Genomic DNA, 6,590 nt, shown 5'->3' with positions numbered 1-6,590 from the left:
ATGGGTCAAGCATTCATTGTTAGGCATTTAACATTTATTGACAACCAAGTGCCTAGTGTCTAGATACTTAAGATACAGGGATGCTAGTGCTCAGATTTTATAAACCATACTTAAGTCCCAAATAAAGCAGATCGGGGTGCTGACTGCAGTGCAAAAGTCTTATTTCCATATGGACATAATAAACAGACTAACACTAACACAAGGCTATACATGGAGGTTGTCTGCTACCAGAAGAAATGTGTCTGGGCACTCAACTATAGGCTCAGTCTCATGAATCTGAGGTACACAGGCCCCAAGTCATCTCTTCACTTCAGCAGGCAAACTAACATTTCCAAGAGTTCATTCAGATGATAATATTGGCACTGACTTTAACAATTAAATATGGGAACAGGTTATTCATGCATCTATTTAGGGAAAATGATTAGGGTCAGGGCCCAACCAGAGAAGGAAATGGCAACCCACTCCAGTATTCTTGCCTAGAGAATCCCGTGGACAGAGGAGCCTGGTGGGCTGCTGTCCATGGGGTCACAGAGTCGGACACTACTGAAGTGACTTAGCAGCATCAGGGCCCAACCACCTTGGTTAGATTAGACGCTACTATTGTTTACACTAACCCATTCCATACAATGCTTGACCAGTTTTAACCCAGATTTTTTCAGTGACCTTCCCTCACTGTTAACAGGTCCCATCTCTCCCACTTTGCTCTCACCCCAACCCTGATTGAAGCTAATGTTTTCCACATTACTTATTCTTGCCAAACCAAATCATCTCTCCCTAGAAACCTGACTAAAGATTCCACCACAAGAGTACACACTTTAACTTGGTGTAATTACAATCACAGTTTTAAACTCCATTCAGACAGACAGGGAACCAGAGGCTATTCAAAATTATTTAATTACAGGGCTAGATAACTAGAAGAGAGTTTTCCATTCAAAATAGAAAGTAATACACTGATTAACAGGTTATGATTCTACAGCAGTGTCATGGTCAACAGAAATGCCTTGACTCTTATGGATGCATTATTTAGACTCAATGCTGGTTTAGAATCTATTTACAAACCAATGCAAACATATAACTCATCTTGAACTTTCTTCCCACATCCATTGGAGGTTTTCCCAATCACCAGATTTTCATAAGACAAGTAAATCTCGCAGCACTAGCCCTAGGAAAGGAAAAACATTTGAGGTTTATAAAACTCTCAACATCAAAAAACTTACTTAAAACAATTTTCAAAAATGCTATTGTCCTCATAATGGTCCACCTCAGAAGCCAGATCCGTATAAGGTTTTTCAACAGAAATTCAGGTTCGGGATAGGATCATCATAGGTAAGACCAAGGACACAATGTTTACTGATTTTGAAGCAAAACATCTCTACTCACAGAAATGCTCCCACCTTCCAAATGTCACAGCACACCGACTTCTTTCAACAGGCAGACAGCAACCCCTCACTGTTGGCACAGAAAACCCCACTCTGTGAATTGAGTTTATCCTCTATGAAACATAACCTAACAAATCTGTTATAAAACTTGTTCTCATATCTGAACATTAGTCTTTTCTCAGAAGCCGAATCCGTACATGCTTTTCTTCAGGTTATCAGCTTCGGGATAGGTTTCATCATTGATCAGACCAAAATCCATTAAGCTACACCACACGGACATCTACCACAAACCAGACAGAATTACTGCAGCAGATAGTAAGTCAGGGTAACTTACTTTAAAATGAAGCTGCTCAGTGACATCCACAGCTTCATTAGTATTCATCAACCTGCAGAATGCTGTTAAAAAACAAAAATATTTTTCTCATTTAATCTACACGTGGACTAAGCATATAGAGATTTGAAGTACTAGTCGAACACATACCTGGTAAGATCATCAGATTTTAACCAAGTCATTTTCCAGCCAATATTGTCCGGCATGTTTGGAAATGTACCTTTGCATCTATAAAAAAAGAATACAATTTCAAATGATGATCATCTTTACAGGTTGATCAACCTGTAAATCAACAGGTTCAGCTTAGAAGCTCTCAACACTTACCTTAGCACCTCCATGTAACAGTTCCGCTACACCGAAATCCATTGTTCCTGCGGGAGAATCAATTTATTAACCTGTGGAAGAATAAATATATTAAAAAATTAAGGATTGTCATAGAAGGTCATAGCTTAAGGTTTTCAGCACTAAAACCTTCCCCTCCAACAATTCGATTTGCACACAGCGCCACCTGGGCACAATACAACTCAGTTTCACGCAGTCAGGGGCTGGCGATTAACTGTTGATATGACGACGTATCTAAGGCCTGGAAGTCAACGTTAAGCGTAACTCCCACCCCAAATCTCAGGAATGTGGTTGTTTCCCGTGCGGCGTTCAGGATTATCCAGCCGGCTTCGCAAAACTGCCGCACGCAGCGCCATGACCAGCAAGCAGCAGCCTACGCACGCCTAAGCTCGAAGCCGGTCGCCACCGCGACATGGGACATATGGCGGTCCGGCGGCGCGTTTTCCATATGTATATACTAAACGCCGCATTCTAACACTCAATTTCTGAACTCTTTTTACCGTATCGCATTCCCCAACCCAAGCTGCACCACCCAGGTTCGCGCGCACGACCGCCAGCAACCCGTACTTACCTAGCAGCTGTGATCCGCTTGCAAGTTCCGACGTAAAAGACCGAACTCCGTCGCCTGCAGTTCCTTATATAGTCTCTCCTGAGCCAGCCGGCGGCCGCCCCTCCCTCTCGCCTCTATTGGACCCTGGAGAGCACGGGGGCGTTCCTGACGGGAGGAGCGAGAGCGCGCCAGGCGGCTCTTTTCTTTCGGGGGCTCGTTCCACGGCGTGGTGCGCGCACCGCCCCTCCGCGGCGCGCACGTCCAGCTCCGGGCGCACGCCCGCTGCCGCGCCGCTGTCCGTCGCTTCCGAGACTGGCTCTACGTGGCGCGGGAGTGGCGCCAGAATTTAAACGAACAGCCGTCTTTAGAAGCGAGGCTACCGCCTACCCAGAGCCAAGTCAGCTCCGGACGCGTAGGGCGGCTGGGGGGCGTCTGTGGACTTGAGTTTAGTAGCGCAGGGCGGCTTTAGCTTGTGATGCGCTCAAGAAGTCGAGCTGGGTGGTTGGCTGATCCTGGGGGAGCTGACGCCCTGCAGCCGCTGCGCTCCCTGAAAGAGAAATCGCCGGGCAGAAATGCTTGGATGAAAAGTCTTTGAAAGCGCCGCGATTCTCACCTGGTCCACAGTGAGAAGGCCGCGCCTCTCCGGAGAGCCGGCCCGCTGCGCCGCCCGCGCCCAACTGTGCTTTACCGGACCCGCCCCACCCCCACGCCGCTAGGTGCCGGGCGCTGCTGTGAACACTCTGATCAGCGCAGAAAATTCTCCCCGAGACAGCAGACCCGAGAAGTACATCCTCCACTTGGCGGAGGAGAAAACTAAGGCCTGCAGTAGCTAAGTAATTTTCCTAAATTGACACAACCAAAAAAAGAAAGAAAACCTTTTCGTGTATACCTGTGGCGGATTCATGTTGATGTATGGCAAAACCAATTCAATATATTTAAAAAAAAAGAAAAAAAAACTTTGCTATTAAGAATAATTTGCACTAAATTCATTATAATGAATGCAGGAGAAAGATTAATTTGGGAAATTTCCCAGAATAATTTATCCAAATGACACTTTAATTCAGTAGCATCTATATATGCATGGGTGAAGACTGAAACCACTTAGCACACATGCACGTATGTATGGGTAAATATGGGGCTTCCCAGATAGCTGAGTGGTAAAGAATTCGCCTGCCCATGCTGGAAACGGAGGAGCAGGAGGTTCTATGGCTGGGTGAGGAAGAGCTGGAGGAGGAAATGGCTTTTCACTGCAGTATTCTTGCCTTGGACAGAGGAGCCTGACTGGCTTCAGTCCATGGGGTCCCGAAGAGCCTGAGGCGACTGAGCACGCATAGGTAAATATATGTACTATGCACACGTGGGAGTACACGACTTTTGGACATTTCAGCATCTGAAAATTTAGGTCTTCGTAGCACTCACTACTAATTATTATGTACATGTGCATTTGTTTATAGTCCTCCCCTGGTGCCCCACTCTTCATTTTTCTGCCTTATCATAGTGCCTGGCATAAAGTATATCGTCAGTAACAACTGGTTGAATCCATGAATGAATATATGCTGTGGCTTTTTAGAAAATTAAAGTGAAAAAAATGTAAAGACTCCAGATTAAAAGACAACAGTGAAAAGTAAATTTCTGTAACAGGAACCGAAGGGATGAAGTCTTTATATGGTTGGGCATTGTGTAGATTTGAAAATAGCGGTTTTTCTAACGTGATATTGCGCATGTTTAAAAGCTAAACCAGTGCAAAAGGATATAAAAAGCAAACTAAAAGTTCCTTTTCATGTCACTGGGAATCTTTGCTACTACAGTAATTAATATTAATGGTTTTTGAAGATTTCTAAGCATATATAAATAAATGTACACATTTTTTCACAACAGATAAGATCTGTCCTTTTTTGCAACTTGCTTTGCCTGTCGTAAATATCATAGACCTCTTTCCATGTCAGTACATATAGATGACCTTGCTTATAGCCTGCAGAGTGTTCAGTTGGATGTGTCATAATTTCATAACTTTATAGCTTTTCACTATTTCAAATACTACCAAAGTGAATTATAGATGTATCCTAATGAACTTGTGAGAAGATTTGCAGGATCCGTTTCTAGAAGTGAGTCAAAGGTTCAGTTTGGTTCAGTCTCAGTCGAGTCTGACTTGTTGTGACCCCATGAATCACAGCACGCCAGGCCTCCCTGTCCATCACCAACTCCCGGAGTTCACTCAAACTCATGTCCATTGAGTCGGTGATGCCATCCAGCCATCTCATCTTCTGTCGCCCCCTTCTCCTCCTGCCCCCAATCCCTCCCAGCATCAGGGTCTTTTCTAATGAGTCAGCTCTTTGCATGAGGTGGCCAAAGTATTGGAGTTTCAACCTCAGCATCAGTCCTTCCAAAGAACACCCAGGAGTGATCTCCTTTAGGATGGACTGGTTGGATCTACTTGCAGCCCAAGGGACTCTCAAGTCTTCTCCAATACTACAGTTCAAACATATCAGTTCTTTGGCGCTCAGCTTTCTTCATAGTCCAACTCTCACATCCATACATGACTACTGGAAAAACCTTAGCCTTGACTAGATGGACCTTTGTTGGCAAAGTAATGTCTCTGCTTTTTAATATGCTGTCTAGGTTGGTCATAACTTTTCTTCCAAGGAGTAAGCGTCTTTTAATTTCATGGCTGCAATCACCATCTGCAGCGATTTTGGAGCCCCCCAAAATAAAGCCTGACACTGTTTCTACTGTTTCCCCATCTATTTCCCATGAAGTGATGGGACCAGATGCCATAATCTTCATTTTCTGAATGTTAAGCTTTAAGCCAACTTTCTCACTGTCTACTTTCATTTTCAACAAGAGGCTTTTTAGTTCCTCTTCACTTTCTGCCATAAGGGTGGTGTCATCTGCATATCTGAGGTTATTGATATTTCTCTTGGCAATCTTGATTCCAGCTTGTGCTTCTTCCAGCCCTGTGTTTCTCATGATGTACTCTGCATAGAAGTTAAATAAGCAGGGTGACAATATACAGCCTTGACGTACGTACTCCTTTTCCTATTTAGAACCAGTCTGTTGTTCCATGTCCAGTTCTAACTGTTTCTCAAGAGTCAGGTCAGGTGGTCTGGTATTCCCTTCTCTTTCAGAATTTTCCACAGTTTATTGTGATCCACACAGTCAAAGGTTATGTGCCCTTACATTTGTGATATGTATAACTTAATTGTCCCCACCTTACTTCCAGTCCCATAAAATGGTGTGTGTTTGTTGCTCAGTTGTGTCAGACTTTCTGCAACCCCATGGACAGTAGCTTGCCGGGCTCCTCTGTCCATGGGATTCTCCAGCCAAGAAAACTGGAGTGGATTGCCATTTCCTTCTCCAGTAAAATGGCGTATTGTGATTTTAATTTTTAATTAATTAATTTTTAAGTTTTATTTATTTTTAATTGAAGGATAATTGGTTTGCAACATTATCTTGCTTTCTGCCATACCTCAACATGAATCAGCGGTAGATAGGTATCCATATACCTCCTCTCTCTTGTGCCTTCCTCCCACCTTCCACCCATGTCACAGACCACAGGGTTGAGCTCCCATGCACCAAATTCTCACTCAGTTTAGTTCAGTTGCTCAGTCGTGTCTGACTGTGACCCCATGAATCACAGCACGCCAGGTCTCCCTGTCCATCACCAACTCCCAGAGTTTACCCAAACTCCTGTCCGTTGAGTCGGTGATGCTATCCAACCATCTCATCCTCTGTTGTCCCCTTCTCCTCTTGCCTTCAATCTTTCCCACATCAGGGTCTTTTCAAATGTCAGCTCTTCGCATCAGGTGGCCAAAGTATTGGAGTTTCAGCTTTAGCATTCGTCCTTCCAATGAACACTCAGGACTTACCTTTAGAATGGACTGGTTGGATCTCCTTGCAGCCCAAGAGACTCTCAAGAGTCTTCTCCCAGCACCACAGTTCAAAAACATCAATTATTCAGCGCTCAGCTTTCTTTACAGTCCAACTCTCA

At 44.3% G+C, this 6,590-nt stretch overlaps 1 long non-coding RNA gene across 1 annotated transcript; it reads right to left on the bottom strand.

Moving 5' to 3' along the window:
- LOC102181601 lies at positions 825–2,703 on the bottom strand. The gene is made up of 6 exons (XR_310276.3): positions 2,624–2,703; positions 2,035–2,105; positions 1,861–1,938; positions 1,714–1,775; positions 1,381–1,449; positions 825–1,162 (listed from the first exon to the last, which is right to left on the bottom strand). It is a non-coding gene; the product is annotated as an uncharacterized LOC102181601 (long non-coding RNA).

This window comes from Capra hircus, chromosome 9 (assembly GCF_001704415.2).
Source record: "Capra hircus breed San Clemente chromosome 9, ASM170441v1, whole genome shotgun sequence".
NCBI classification, from domain to species: domain Eukaryota; kingdom Metazoa; phylum Chordata; class Mammalia; order Artiodactyla; family Bovidae; genus Capra; species Capra hircus.
This window is presented reverse-complemented; position numbering and strand designations above follow the sequence as displayed.